The 15,087-nt window shown below is 39.5% G+C and overlaps 1 protein-coding gene across 6 annotated transcripts in view; it reads left to right on the top strand.

The window, feature by feature from the left end:
- NBEA (neurobeachin) overlaps window positions 1-15,087 on the top strand; it is a 546,841-nt gene that overhangs the window by 354,037 nt on the left and 177,717 nt on the right. The gene's annotated exons all lie outside the window — the stretch shown is intronic.

The following is a 15,087-nucleotide window of genomic DNA, read 5'->3' as shown; positions in this document are numbered from 1 at the left end:
TAGGTGGACTAGAGAAATTAGAAGAACTTCAAATACCAAATCCTTATAAATAGGCTTTAGGTTTCAGAGCTATTTCATTAACACTCCTATAGGAGCAGTGTTGAGAATGACATTTCTCTACATGCCCTCACCAAGTAGCCCATGATTCAGTGGCCTGTAACACTTTAAATCCCATCAGCTTTCTTTCCTTTTCTGTTACAACTGTTTCAATGAGTGGCACTTTTGTTGTGCAGGTTAAGATCTGGTTGCTTACTGAGGGCATACTAGAATGAGGACAGACATAGTTGCCAACAAAATAAGGCTATAACTTTATTAAAGCTATAGGCTCAGTAAATAAGATACTTAAAGTCTCTTCAGGTAGGGTATTATTATAATCTGTGCTATATTTGATACTCTCTTGTCTAAAACCTATAGCAAAATTATTTGTTGAGAGGTATTACTTTTTTAATATTTATTTATTCCCTTTTGTTGTTTTATTGTTGTATTTATTATTGTTGTTATTATTGATATTGTTGTTGGATAGGACAGAGAGAAATGGAGATAGGAGGGAAAGACAGAGAGGGGAAGAGAAAGATAGACACCTGCAGACCTGCTTCACCACTTGTGAAGCCTGTGAAGTGACTCCTCTGCAGGTGGGGAGCCGGGGGCTCAAACCGGGATCCTTACGCTGGTCCTTGCATTTTGCGCCATGTGCAGTTAACCCACAGCGCTACCGCCCGACTCCCCTCAAGAGGTATTACTTTTATCTACTGGTCCCATTATTTAATATTCACTAAGCCCTAGCCCCCCCCCCATAAGTACCATAAATAATAAATAGTGTGTCACTTGATTAGAGGAGCTGAAAAATCCAGTAACTGAGCTTGCAGTCTAAGTACTGACCAAGGGATTGTTTGGCGATCTCTGATTCTCATTATCAGATTTTCTGTGCTGCTGCTGAGAAATTCCAGGTATAATATTCATTAAATCCCCCAACCTAAGACCTTACTCACTCTTCCTCATATTTTATATTGCGTGAAACAGCTAAGCATGCCAAGAAATGTCTTAAGCCTCAAAGGAAAAAGTTGCAGGTTATTATTACTTCTTGAACTTCAAGAGCATCTGTCTTCTTCTTTTTTTTTTTAATTGTTAAGTTTTCATGTCTTTCAGATAGACAAATAATGAGCTTATATAGTTGGTTAATTCTTACTGTATGCTAAGTTATTTTCTTAAAAAATCTTTTTAGTGATTTACAAGATGGTAAGATATTACAGAGTATAATTCTAACCACTTCCACTACCAAAGTTCTGTAACCACTCCTTTTGTCTCCCCCCAACACACAAACACCATGATAGTCACCATAATTCTTCCAAGTTCTTAAGGACAAGTTGGCTACTTTCTGTGTGTGTCTCAATTCTGTATATTATACATGTGAGTCAAATCTCTGGTAGTTGTTTTTCACTTTCTTACATACTTTGCTGAGCATAATAATCACCTCTAGGTTCACCATTTTTTCCCAAAGGAGACAATATCTTCTTTTTAAATTGCTGAGTAGTGCTACATTGATTATATGTCCCATAACTTTGTTTTTCTTTAGAACTTTTTAAATTAATTTTTAAAATATATTTTATTTATTTATTATTAGGTAGAGATAGAAATTAAAAGGGGTGGAGGAGATAGGAAGAGAGACAAAGAGACACCCTGCTTCACTACTTGTGAAGCTTCCCCCTGCAGGTGGGGACCAGGGGCTTGAACCTGCGCCCTCACGCACTATAATTTCAGTGCTTAAGCAGGTGCACCACTGCCTGGCACTTGTCCCATAACAACAACAACTACTACTACTACTTTTCTTTCTTCTCTTCCTCCTCCTTTTTTTTTTTTTTTTGGATATGACAGAGAGAAGTTGAGAGGGGAGGGGAAGATAGAGAGAGGGGGAGAAAAAGATAGACACCTACATTCCTACATCACCACTTGTGAATCGACCCGCCTGCAGGTGGGGAAATGGAGGCTCGAACAGGGATCCTTGTACCAGTCCTTGCACTTTGTACATGAACTTAACACGGTGTGCTACTGCCTGGCCCCTGGTCTATAACTTCTTTATCCAGTTATCTGTAGGTGGTATTTTGGTTGCTTCCATATCTTGTATATTATGAATAATGCAGCTATGAACATGGGGGTGTATGCTAGATTCTTCATCCACGTTACAGCGCCCGTGTTTCAGTCAATAGCACTGTGATCTACATACTGTTGATATCATCTTATTGGGAAGAAATTTACACACAGAAAAGTCAAGTAGCTCTTCCAAGTGTATAGTTCTAGGAGTTCGCAGAGTGGAGAGTTTTCAATCCCTACTTCAGAGTCTATTGTCTTGCTCACTAAACAGAACTTAGGTTTGTTTTCTCACCTGTAAAATAGGGATAAGAATGTCAACATCTTAGAATACACATAAAAAGCTTAGATTATGTTTAACTTGCATGTAGTACTCAATACCATGTCAGTCTCTTTGTCGCTAGATCCCTGAGCTTACTGAACATCATACTTAGGTAAATGTCATGTTGTCAGGGCCAGAGATGCAGGATAACTAAAAAATAACCCAGAGACTAGGGAGTTTTAAGACTTCACTGTGAGCCTGGAGTTGTCCTTTCAGTAACCTACCTCATCATAGAAGCTCCACAGAGCAGATCAGCAAAAAGGCCTACAGACCCAGGGTCATTTATAAACAAGGTTTACAAAACATCAGGAATTTCAGATACAAAGTGATAGGTTTGGGCAGGAAGCAGAACACACTATGGGGTAAATAACTAAAGATACTTTAAACAGAGGGTATGACAACTAAATCTAAAGATAGCAGGTTAAACTTAGCACACAAATTACTTTTTAAATTATTTATTTATTTTTCCCTTTGTTACCTTTGTCATTTTTAATTATTGTTGTAGTTTTTATTGTTGTTGTTATTGATGTCATCCTTAGGACAGAGAGAAATGGAAAGAGGAGGGGAAGACATAGAGGAGGAGAGAAAAATAGACACCTGCAGACCTGCTTCACCGCCTGTGAAGTAACTCCCCTGCAGGTGGGGAGCCGGGGGCTCGGACCGGGATCCTTACACTGGTCCTTGTGCTTCATGCCACGTGCACTTAACCTGCTGCACTACCACCCAGCTCCCACAAATGACTCTTTTTTTAAATATTCATTTATTTATTCCCTTTTGTTGCCCTTGTTGTTTTATTGTTGTAGTTATTGTTGTTATTGATGTCATTGTTGTTGGATAGGACAGAGAGAAATGGAGAGAGGAGGGGAAGACAGAGAGGGGGAGAGAAAGAGAGACACCTGCAGACCTGCTTCACTGCCTATGAAGTGACTCCCCTGCAGGCGGGGAGCTGGGGGCTCGAACTGGGATCCTTGCACTGGTCCTTGTGCTTCGTGCCACCTGTGCTTAACCCACTGTGCTACTGTCCGACTCCCCACAAATGACTCTTAACAGTAGCTACTGAGAACCTTCTTCCATATCAAGTTGAAGACATTAAATTCCAGGAGCTTTGGTGGTCTTCAGTTTGTGACCCGTTAACCCAGTTATGTTTGGGGAATATTTGGATAGCTTATTGAAAACAAAGTCTTTGAGGTACTGGCTTAGATAGTAAGCCTAAACTCAAAGACATGTGATATGAATGTTCCCCAACAGTTAAATATTTGTTAAGTTAGTATTATCTGTCTTGTTTTCCCCAATAGGAGAATTGCTTTTGCTGGTTGTTGACAGAATATAGTAGATGTCCTGTGGTGAGTGTATAAGTGACTGTGCATCCTCTCCTCCTCAATGAAATGCAATTGGTGACTCCCAATTTTATATTTCCACCCAAGACTTCTCCCTTCAACGACCAACTTTTTAACCTAGCAGTCTTCCCTACATCTTTCCACACATCCAAGTAGCTCCTCAGCAGCTACTCTTCAGCCCCGATCTACTCCTTCTGCAGCCAACCAGATCTCAAGAAATGGTAGGTTTTTATTGTCCAGATGCAACCAAAAACTTGACTGCCATATTTTTTTTTAGACTTTCTTTCTTTTTTTTTTTAAATCATTGTTTATTTCACTTACTTATTTTGGATACAGAGAGAAATTCAGAGTGAAGGGGAGATGCATGGGAGAGAGGAGAGAAAGAGAGAGGCAGAGAAGAGAGTGGGGAGAGGGGAGAAGCACCGACAGCACAGTTTCACCACTTGTGAAACTTTTCCCCTGCAGCTGGGGACCTGGGTCCATGTTCACTGAAATATATGCTGTTTACCAGGTGTGCCACTGCCTGGCCTCCTGGTTGCCATATTCAACTCCTCTCTTGCCTTCATACTCTGTATTCCATACATCAGCAAATCCTCAGTGAACTAACCATCTCTCTTCAGTGTTAAAACATCCTGATAATTTATCTTCATCTTGAATGTACATTATTACCTATCTGAGAGGTGTTCTGATTATTCCATTCCTGTTATACCTGTTTTCTTCACATAACAGTCCCAAAACTCCTTAAAAAATAAAATCAAATCATATCAGAATTACCTAATGGCTTCATACCAGAATATTTTGTATTTTTGTAAATCATTAACATGACCTGTTAGTCCTACTCCCAGCACTTTCCACCCCATTTCTCCCCCTCCCACTTGCAAAAGCATCACCCATTTCTGTTACTTTTCATTGTCTCCACTCACTAGAGAGAGTGCACATTTTACCAAGTGAGAGCATCCAGGCTCAAGCCCTAGACAACCACCTGGAAGCACCATGCAAAGGGAAAACTGCACAAGCAGTAGAGTAGTGCTATGAATCTCTCCTCCTTTACTCCTCTTCATCTTTCTTCTAGCTCTTTACCTAGGATGGGGGTCGGTTTCTCTCATCTGGAACAGTGAAATCCTACAGGAGCAAAGCCCCAGCAAAGTAAGTAAAGGAAAACTCTCTTATAGTGCTGGCACTTGAATCCATCCTTTGTGGCCTTACCACCTGTACTGACACGCTACTTCCATTCATTGTTTACATTTTACCTCATTATATGACTGTTTATCGTAGTTTTAAACTCCCCTTCCATTTCTTTCTTCTCTATCCCCCAAACTGTGAATATATTGTTTGGCTCCTTGTGTCATGGTTGTGTAGCTTGAACTATCATCTCTAGGAGCGCTCTGTGTAGTTGTCACAAATCTGTAATTAAAATTCTGACCTTTATCAGTTCATTAGTGTGTGCTTTGTACTTAGTGGTAGGCATTTTCCAAATGGAAGATCCTTTTTTTTCTCGTTTTATTGTCTTACTAGGGAAGTACTGCTTTAGAAGACAATTGTCATGTGGGTACAGTCTCTAATCCTTCCAAGATCTGTGTATGCAACTGATCTCACCACCAATGAGTTTCTGTGCACAACTGTGCATTGGGGTCCACAATGCCCACTCAGCCACCTTCTCCTGTCCTCCTCCTGCATCCTTGCCTTGCTTCAACAGACCAAATCTAGTTCACTTCATCCTGTTTTTGCCTTTCCCTCCTTGTTTAAGTTCTACCTTTAATAGATATCATGGGATGTTCATCCTTCTCTTTCTGGCTGATATCATTTAACATGATTTTTTTTCCAAATGTCATTGAAGATGAGTTAAAGGGAGTGATTTTATATTTTTTTTAATAAATGTGTAGTATTCCATTGTGTAGCTATACCACCACTTTCTTTTTATATATATATATATATTTATTTATTTATTCCCTTTTGTTGCCCTTGTTGTTTTTTATTGCTGTAGTTATTACTGATGTAGTCGTTGTTGGACAGAACAGAGAGAAATGGAGAGAGGAGGGGAAGACAGAGTGGGGGGAGAAAGATAGACACCTGCAGACCTGCTTCACCGCCTGTGAAGCAAACCCCCTGCAGGTGGGGAGCCGGGGGCTCGAACCAGGATCCAGATGCAGGTCCTTGTGCTTTGCGCCACGTGCACTTAGCCCGATGCACTACCACCCGACTCCCACCACCACTTTCTTAACCATTCATCTATTTGGGCCTTTGAGTTATTTCCAAGTTTGTGCTATTACAAGTTGTGCTGCTGTGAACATAGGTGTACATAGATATCTTTGGATGGGTGTGTTTATTATCTTTAACTAGATCTCTAGGAGAGAAGTTACCAGGAATAGTTCTTGTCCTCTTTGTATTGCACCTCCTTCTTCTCAAGTGGAAATTAAAAGCTATCGCTGATGATTTCTTTCTCTCATTTCGGCTTTTGTTTCTCTCACTGACTGATGTCATTTATAATTTTCAGCACTCTCAATTCAATAAGTCAAAGACAGCCACACCATCTTAGTCATCACTGACTTCTTCTTTTTCTTCAGTGTGGATCATTCATCATTGACTTCTCCCCCTTGTGCCCCTTCTCCACCATCCCTGTGGTCTATTTACCAAGTTTTGAAGATTCTAATTCCTATTTAATGTCTTTCATATATATACTTGTAATGCCCACTGTCCTCAGCCTTGTTTAGAACTTTATCACTTTATTACTAGACTGTTTCTCAGTTTCTATTCCCCCTTTTTCTAAACCACTGTAAAAATGCTAATGATTGCCTTCTTCACCTACCACTTCTGTCTTGTGGCTTCCCTGTTCGGGAGCCTTAGGTTGACTCTTAATGGAAAAGGAGTCAAGGAGAAAAGCTACTTCTATTATTCAACTCACTTCTCAGAAGGACCACAGCATAATGTTTCAATTTTTGTGCTTCCTTTAAAAAATGTTTGTTTATTGTTGGATAGGGACAAAGGAATCAGAGGGAAGAAGAAGAGAGAGGAGAGAGACAAGGGGGCCAGGTGGTGGCACATCTGGTTAAGTGCAAATAGTATTAAGCACAAGGACCCAGGTTTGAGCTCCCAGCTCCCTACCTGCAGTGGGGATGATTCACAAGTGATGTAGCAGGTCTGCGGGTGTCTATCTTTCTCTGTCCCTCTCTGTCTCCCACTCCTCTCTCAATTTCTTTCTGTCCTATCCAACAAAATGGACAAGATAAAGAAAAAGGAAAAAATGACTCCAGGAGCTATGGCTTTGTAGTGCTGTCACCAAACCCCATCAATAATCCTGGAGGGAAGAAAAAGAGAGAAGAGAGACAGAGAGACACCTGCAGCACTGTTTCAACTCTCACAAAGCTTTCCCCTATAGGTGGGGACTGGGGGCTTGAACCTATGTCCCTGTGCACTACAGTATATGTGCTCAACTGGGTACACCACACTGCCCAGCCCTGAATAATGTTCCAGTTTTAACTTGCTGACATTTATCCTTGTGCTCTCTATGACAGATAAATAATTTTCCAAGCACATTTTGTTTTTTTTTATATTTTTATTTATAAAAAGGAAACACTGACTACCATAGGATAAGAAGAGTACAACTCCACACAATTCCCACCACCAGAACTCCGTATCCCATCTCCTCCCCTGATAGCTTTCCTATTCTTTATCCCTCTGAGAGCATGGACCCAATGTCATTATGGGATGCAGAAGGTGGAAGGTCTGGCTTCTGTAATTGCTTCCCCTGAGAACATGGGTGTTGACAGGTCGATCCATACTCCCAGCCTGTCTCTCTAATTCCCTAGTGGGAAAGGGCTCTAGGACACATAGGGAGGAATAGAGGCTCTAGGACACATAGGGAGGGTCATCTGCCCAGGGGAGTCTGGTTGGCATCATGCTGGCATCTGGAACCTGGTGGCTGAAAAGAGAGTTAACATACAAAGCCAAACAAATTGTTGCCTAATCATGAACCTAAAGGCTGGAATAGTGCAGATGAAGAGTTGGGGGTCTCTGTTTTGTAAATAGTTAGTAGTCCTATTTTAGTTATATTCCAAAAGGCCCATGACTATACTAGTTTTTTTTTTTTCCCCTGAGCCTGAAATCTGATATGGAGGTGGATCCAAGTTATTGTCTGGGGGAGATGGTGTCATGGCTGGAAAAAGGACTAGAAAGCTGTATCTGGGAAGAGAGTAGCTCCCAAATATGGGAAAAGTATATAAATATTGTTGACTGTAAATTACATTTCATTCTCTACCTTTTTGTTTTTTACTCTTTACCTGTCAAAATCACATTCCTTTTTTAAAACCAAATTTACTCTCTCTGTAATCTTACTAAGTAAAGATGGTCTTTCCTTCTCAATAATTTATAGAAGGAAACAGGACAGGGCCTACATGGTGTCTCACTGTGGAGAATGCCAGTCTACATGTGCAAAGACCAGGGATTCAGGCCCTTAGTCCCTAGAGGGGAAGCTTCATGTAGGGGGAGCAATGCTACAGGTGTCTCTCCTCTCTTTCTTTCTCTCTCTGTCTCTCACTTGCTGTTTGAACTGTCTAACACACATACACACATACACACACACACACACACACACACACACACACACACACACCCATGTCCACCAGAAATGGTGTAGCTGTGCAGGCATGACACCCAGTGATAACCTTTGTGCCAAAAAAAAAAAGTGCAAGGGAACATAATTCCCTGATTTTCTATAGCCAAATAACAGACTGAAGGGGACCAGTTAAAACTTACCAAGATAAAAGCCATGAACTTATAATTGTGTTAATTTTTAAAATGTTTTATTATCTTTATTTATTTATTGGATAGAGTCAGCCAGATATTGAGAGGAATGGGGGGATAGCGAGGGGGAAAGACAGAGAGACACCTGCAGCCCTGCTTCACCATTCATGAACCTTCCTTCCTGCAGGTGGGGATAGGGGGCTTGAACCTGCGTCCTTAGGCACTGTGACATGTGCACTCAACCAGGTGCACTACCACCCGGCCCCCTAATTGTGTTAATTTACACAGAGTTAAGATTCTACATATTATTATAGCCATCCAGATGTAGAAGAAAAAAAAAAAAGAAATTGCAGTATCAATCCAAAGGTGAGGATTTGTGGAAAGTTTATGGCAGAAGGATATGGATCTAAAAGAATTGAAGGTTTTGAGCCAGGAAAATAGCTCACTTGGACAGTGTCCTGTTTTACTAAGTGTCCAACTCAAGTTTGAGTCCAGGCCCCACTGCATTTAATAAAGCATTGGTGCTGTGGTCTCTTTTTCTTCTTTATCTCTAACTAAAAAAATAAATAACAATTTTTAAAAATTAAAAGTTGCAGGTAATATCTAAGTGATCAAACTGTTAGAATACAAGTTTTAAATTACAGAGAAAAGTGGTCACATAGATAAACTTGAAGAGAACAACACTGAAGAAACTTAATTTTGCTTATGCAAATTAAGAACATTCAGTGTATGAAAAGCTTTTTTCATCTCCACCTTAATCTTAGCATATGAAAACACAGGACTTGTACATAAATTTTAATTACATGTTAATATTTCATTGTTCAAACACACCCTTGTGATTTATCTGGTAATCTTAGATGAAAGTAAAGGGTAGATGTAGTGAAATTTCTTTTTTTTTTTTTTAATTTTTAAAAATTATTTATTTTCCCTTTTGTTGCCGTTGTTGTTTTATTGGTGTTGTTGATGTCGTCGTTGTTGGCTAGGACAGAGAGAAATGGAGAGAGGAGGGGAATACACAGGGGGAGAGAAAGAGAGACACCTGCAGACCTGCTTCACCACCTGTGAAGCGACTCCCCTACAGGTGGGGAGTCGGGGCTCGAACCGGGATCCTTATGTTGGTCCTTGCACTTCAGGCCACATGCGCTTAACCTGCTGCGCTACCGCCAGACTCCCATAGTGAAATTTCTAAGGAGATAATAAAATAGTTTAAAGAGGCACACTGGATCTTGAAGGAGAATATGACTGCAGGTAGATATATAGACAACTGGAATTCAAAGATTTCAAAGAATTTTTAAGAGTAAGCTATAGAGTAGACTGAATATTGAATACATGAATACTGAATTCTCTTAAAGTGTTGACAAGACTTTGGATAGGGAGGTAATCTTTGAGATAGAAGAACCACAAATGAATGAGTTAATGAATGAATGGATAGATAAACAGGCTGACTCACCATCTTTACACAAGAGGAAACAAAGGGGCCTAAGAGGAATTCTGCATATTGCACTCCCAAAGAAAATTTTGCAAAACCGTTTTTTCCTTTAAAGCTTTGAATACTTTTGAAGTATTTAGTAAAACAAGCTTATCAGCAGCTGATGATGATACTAGAATTTGTTTAAATTTATTGCTGTGATTAAACAGACCTGGGGACTTTTAAAAGGACCTGATATATGAAACGTATTTCTAATTATAGTGAAGTCTTATTTCTGTAAACATATCTGTACACAATACTACCAAAGTGTAATTTGCATTAGTATTTTCACCTGGGAGAGTGAGTACCTGCTTTGCCATGCATACACGTAGGTTTGAACCCCCTACTATACTAAACATAGGCATACTGGGCCTCTGAAGGAAGCTATGCTGCTGTGCTATCTCTCTTTCTGCCTGAAAATATCTGATTGGAGAAGTGAAGCTCCAAAAACAATAAACAAAAGAGTTACTTCCTAGTAACGACATCTTATTATTGATACATTGTTCCTTTCTTAAAATATATCTATTTATTATTAGATAGAGACAGAGAAATTGAAAGGGGAGCAGGAGATAGAGAGACAGAGAGACATCTGCAGCCTTGCTCCACCACTCATGAAGCTTTCCCTCTGCACATGGAGACAAGGGGCTTGAACCTAGGTATTTGTGCTCTGTAATATGAGCACTTAACTAAGTGTGCCATCACCTGGCCCTATGTATTATTCCTTTAGTTACTTACCTTGTAAGAAGCATTCCACCCTGGTTTGAAAGCTTTGTATTGCTAATTTTGTCTTTGCATATCCAGTAAGCATTAACAACATAGGATTTACTAGGTGTGGCAAATGACTGCTAATTACTTTTCAGTTTCTTCTTTCCCCTAGGCAAGTCAGTTCCTAGTTACTAACCAGAAGGAGGCGGGAGACAAGGGGGGTTGAGGAAAAGCTCTCTGGTGGCATTGCCTAGCCTAATAAGTCACACTGACATCACTGCTATGCCACATGAAGACATCACTATTTTTATATGTATTCATTGTCAGGAACACATTAGCAGAAATATTTATATGAACATAAACAATTTTATTGGCAACAGAGATGTGAATGATGCAAATTTGAATTAAACACTGCATTGTCATAAAGGGTACTGAGCTGAAAATTGTGAGCCACAATCATAATTTAAAAAAGGACATTACCCGAATTTGGGGAACATGCCACTAAAAAGAAAGCACACTGTTTTGGAGTTAAAAAGCAATAGTTAGAGATAGTTAAAGTCCGAGATACTGATTGCCGCCTAGATGGATGACATAAATGACATAAATCTTGTACATAATTCTTTAACTTTACTTTATTTACTGCATAGAGATAGAAATTGAAAGGCAAGGAGAGATAAATATGGAGAGAGACAGAGACATCTGCAACAACTGCTTCACTTCTCATGAAGCTTCACACCTGGAGGTGGGGGCCAGAGAATTGAATCTGGATCCTTATGCATTGTCATACGTCTGTTTTACCAAGTATGGCATTGCCTGATACTCTCTTGTACATAATTCTTAAATTTCAAATGGTACACCTGTGAAAAGCAATCATCTTCACTCAGCAATTACTGAAAGAAATGAACATTTCAAAGAAGATACACTATACTAATTCATAAAATGTTACTAATGAAAAAATGTAACAGTTGACTATTAAGATTTAATAAACATTTATTATTAATATTTGCTCCTATTTTGATGTCACATCTAAAAATAATACTTTATTTTATTTAACACTTTATTTGTTTTAATGAGAAAGATACAGAGAGAAAGAGAGAGACCAGGACACTATTCAGCTCTGGCTTACAGTGGTGCTGAGGATTGAATTTGGGAACTCAAAGCTTCAGGCAGGAGAGTCATTGGCATAACCATTATGCTGTCTCCCCAGCCCCAACCTTCATTTTAAATACCTTTTAGGTAATTTGTGTTTACATGACTATATACAGTTTCTCAATGCTACATAATATATCTCTAACGTTACCCTCTGTCAAAGATCAGTATTCCTTCTACGATTCCACGGAACCCATACTAGCAACTCATTCCTTTCTCCAGTTCTGCTTGATCACTGTTTCTTTTGTTCATTAACTCCATATGAGATAGAGCATTCAATATTTTCCTTTTACTTATGTCTCATACATATTTACAATAGGATTGGTTTAGTATTAGTAAATTCCTTTAACTTTTTTAAAATTACATTTATTTATTATGAGAGAGAGAGAGAGAGACAGAGAAAACAGCTCAGCTCTGGTTTATGGTAGTGCTAGGGATTGAACCCAGGATCTCAGACTCTCAGGCATGAAAATCTCTTTCATAACCACTATGTTGTCTCTCAACCCCAATTCCTTTAACTGTTGTTTGTGTGGAAAGCTCTTCACGCCTTCAAATGCCCTACCAGTAATTTCTAGCCTCTAGAATGTCTTTTAAAAAGTTAACAGATTGGGAGTTGGGCAGTAGTGCAGTGGGTTAAGCACAGGCGGCGCAAAGCACAAGGACTGGTGTAAAGATCCCAGTTCAAGCCCCCGGCCCTCCTCCACCTGCAGGGGAGTCGCTTCACAGGTGGTGAAACAAGTCTACAGGTGTCTGTCTTTCTCTCCCCCTCTCTGTCTTCCCCTCCTCTCTCCATTTCTCTCTGTCCTATCCAACAATGACAGCATCAGTAACAGTAACTACAATAGGAAAACAGCAAGGGCAACAAAAGGGAATAAATAAAATAAAAAAAAAAGAAGTTAACAGATTGCAAGTCAGGCGGTCGTGTAGTGGGTTAAGTGCAGGTAGCGCAAAGCTCAAGGACCTGTGTAAGGATCCTGGTTCGAGCCCCCTGCTCCCCACCTGCAGGGGAGTCGCTTCACAGGCGGTGAAGTAGGTCTGCAGTTGTCTGTCTTTCTCTCCCCCTCTCTGTCTTCCCCTCCTCTCTCCATTTCTCACTGTCCTATCCAACAACAACAACATTAATAACAACAACAATAAAAAAAACAAGGGCAACAAAAGGGAATAAATAAATATCTAAAGAAAAAAAGAAGTCAACAGATTATGCGAGTTTGGAATTCCCCTTCTTTGTTTCTCTCTGGATACTTTTAATGGTCTCCCTCTATTTTTCATCTTTGTCATTTTGGTTATTATTCATCTTGATGAACTTAGGTTTGGATTTCTGTCTCTAAATTCTTCTCGGAGCTCTCGGAACTTCTTGAATCTGAGGACATATTTTCTTCCTAAAATTGGAGAAACTCCTGGCCAATATTTTATCAAACTACAACCCCAGCTCTTCCTCTCACTCTTTTCCTTCTGGCAACCATATGCTGTGAGTGTTTCTTCTGATGTTATCACAGAGCTTTCTTGTATTATCTCCCTTTGTTTTACTTCTTTCTCTTTTTTGCTCCTTTTCTCTCTCTTTTCTTTGGTTTCCTTTACCCTAACCTTCCTTCACCATTTTGACCTTTGGCTCCTGTTTTTCTGCAGGTGTTTCTCTTTACTGAACATTTGAGCTCAGTGACCATTATTATTTTCTCTGATTTATTATGGCTTCTTTCATCCTTTCTCTGACTTTGTGGAAGTTTCATTTCATTGAAATATCCCATTTTGATGAGCATCCTTTAGGATAAAAGCTTTGAAATCTTCTTTTAAAAGTTTATGTAGCATTGTGGAGTTTGGTGTTTATTTGCCTAGGGTGGTTTCCTCTGTCTTTCCAATATGTTCAGTGCTTTATGAAGACTATAATTTGAGATATGTGTTTGATTGAGTCTGAGCTTCAGAATCACAAGTGCCCAGCTGATATTGTAAACTGATGCTACACCAACTTGGATAGTGACCAAATGTTTGATGTTGCTGGTACACAGGCTGGTGGGAGAACAAATTGGCAGCACTACAAATGGCAGTTTCCCCAACTCTTCATCCAAGATCTGTTATTATGGAAACCAAATTCCAATCTGACTGCTTCCGGTTGTTGTAGTCATTGGGAAGGCTGCTATTGTCACTCCCATGTGAATTATAGCTTTATCCCCCCCTATTTTTTTTTTTTTACTATTGAACACTTGTAGACACAAAATTAAATTATAGGAGGAGGGTGTGAGGTATTGGTCCATCCTATCCCCTAGTCAACTGATTATAGTTTTGTGTCTTACTTGTCTATCCCCGACTGTGTCTTATTGTTGCACAGAGCAACTTTTTAGCTTTGATAAGTGATTTTTCATAGATGCATCTTTAAGAATAAAACCACTTTCAGTGCTAACTCTGATTTCTCCAGCATCCTATAAATTCTAGGGAACATCAAATCAAAGGGGTCCTGAGGTCACAATTTAATTATTTTAGAGAGATCAGACATAATATTAGATGGTACAAAGAGAGCAAGAATTGCACTTAGCATTTTAATAAAACATCCTTCAAAATAATTTGAAGAAAGTTCAAATATTTTTGTTTCAATTCTATAATAAATAATATTTTCTTCTTAACTGTTTTGTTTAGTTTTCAAGCAAGGGCCTCACACAGTGCAGTTTCTCTAGTAGGTGTATAGGGAAAGACAGAAAGAGAAAAAAAGAAATATTATCAAACTCCAACTTCACCCAGTGTCATGGCACCTCTCACATGTTGCTGGGACTCAAATATGGGCTGCATATGTGTCTCCTGCCTCTCTTCTTGTTGATTTAACTTATCCAGTTGTACCCTGGAAATATTATTACTCTAATCTGACTCTTTATAAATAAGAAAATTACATTTTAAAATAGACAATATTTGTCAATTAAGTGTTTTTTATTTTTACTTACTTATTTATTACTGGAGAGAGACATTGAGAGGGAAAAAGGAGAGAGGGAAACAGGGGCCAGGTGGTGGTGCACCTAGTTCAGCATTCAAACTACAGTGCACCAGGATCCAGGTTCAAACCCCTGGTCCCCACATGCAGGGGAAAGCTTCATGAGTGGTGAAGAAGGAATGCACATATCTATCTCTTTCCCTCTCTATCTTTTACTCCTGTCTAAATTTCTCTCTCTCTCTGTCTCTCCCTCTCTCTCTCTCTCTCTCTGTGTGTGTGTGTGTGTGTGTGTGTGTGTATGTGTGTATGTGTGTGTGTGTGTGTGTGTGGTAGCTAGCATAATGTTTATGCAAAGAGTCTCTCATGC

Source organism: Erinaceus europaeus, chromosome 5 (genome assembly GCF_950295315.1).
Source record: "Erinaceus europaeus chromosome 5, mEriEur2.1, whole genome shotgun sequence".
In the NCBI taxonomy this organism is placed as follows: Eukaryota; Metazoa; Chordata; class Mammalia; order Eulipotyphla; family Erinaceidae; genus Erinaceus; species Erinaceus europaeus.
The sequence above is the reverse complement of the archived record's forward strand: the minus strand, read 5'-3'. Positions and strand labels throughout refer to the sequence as shown.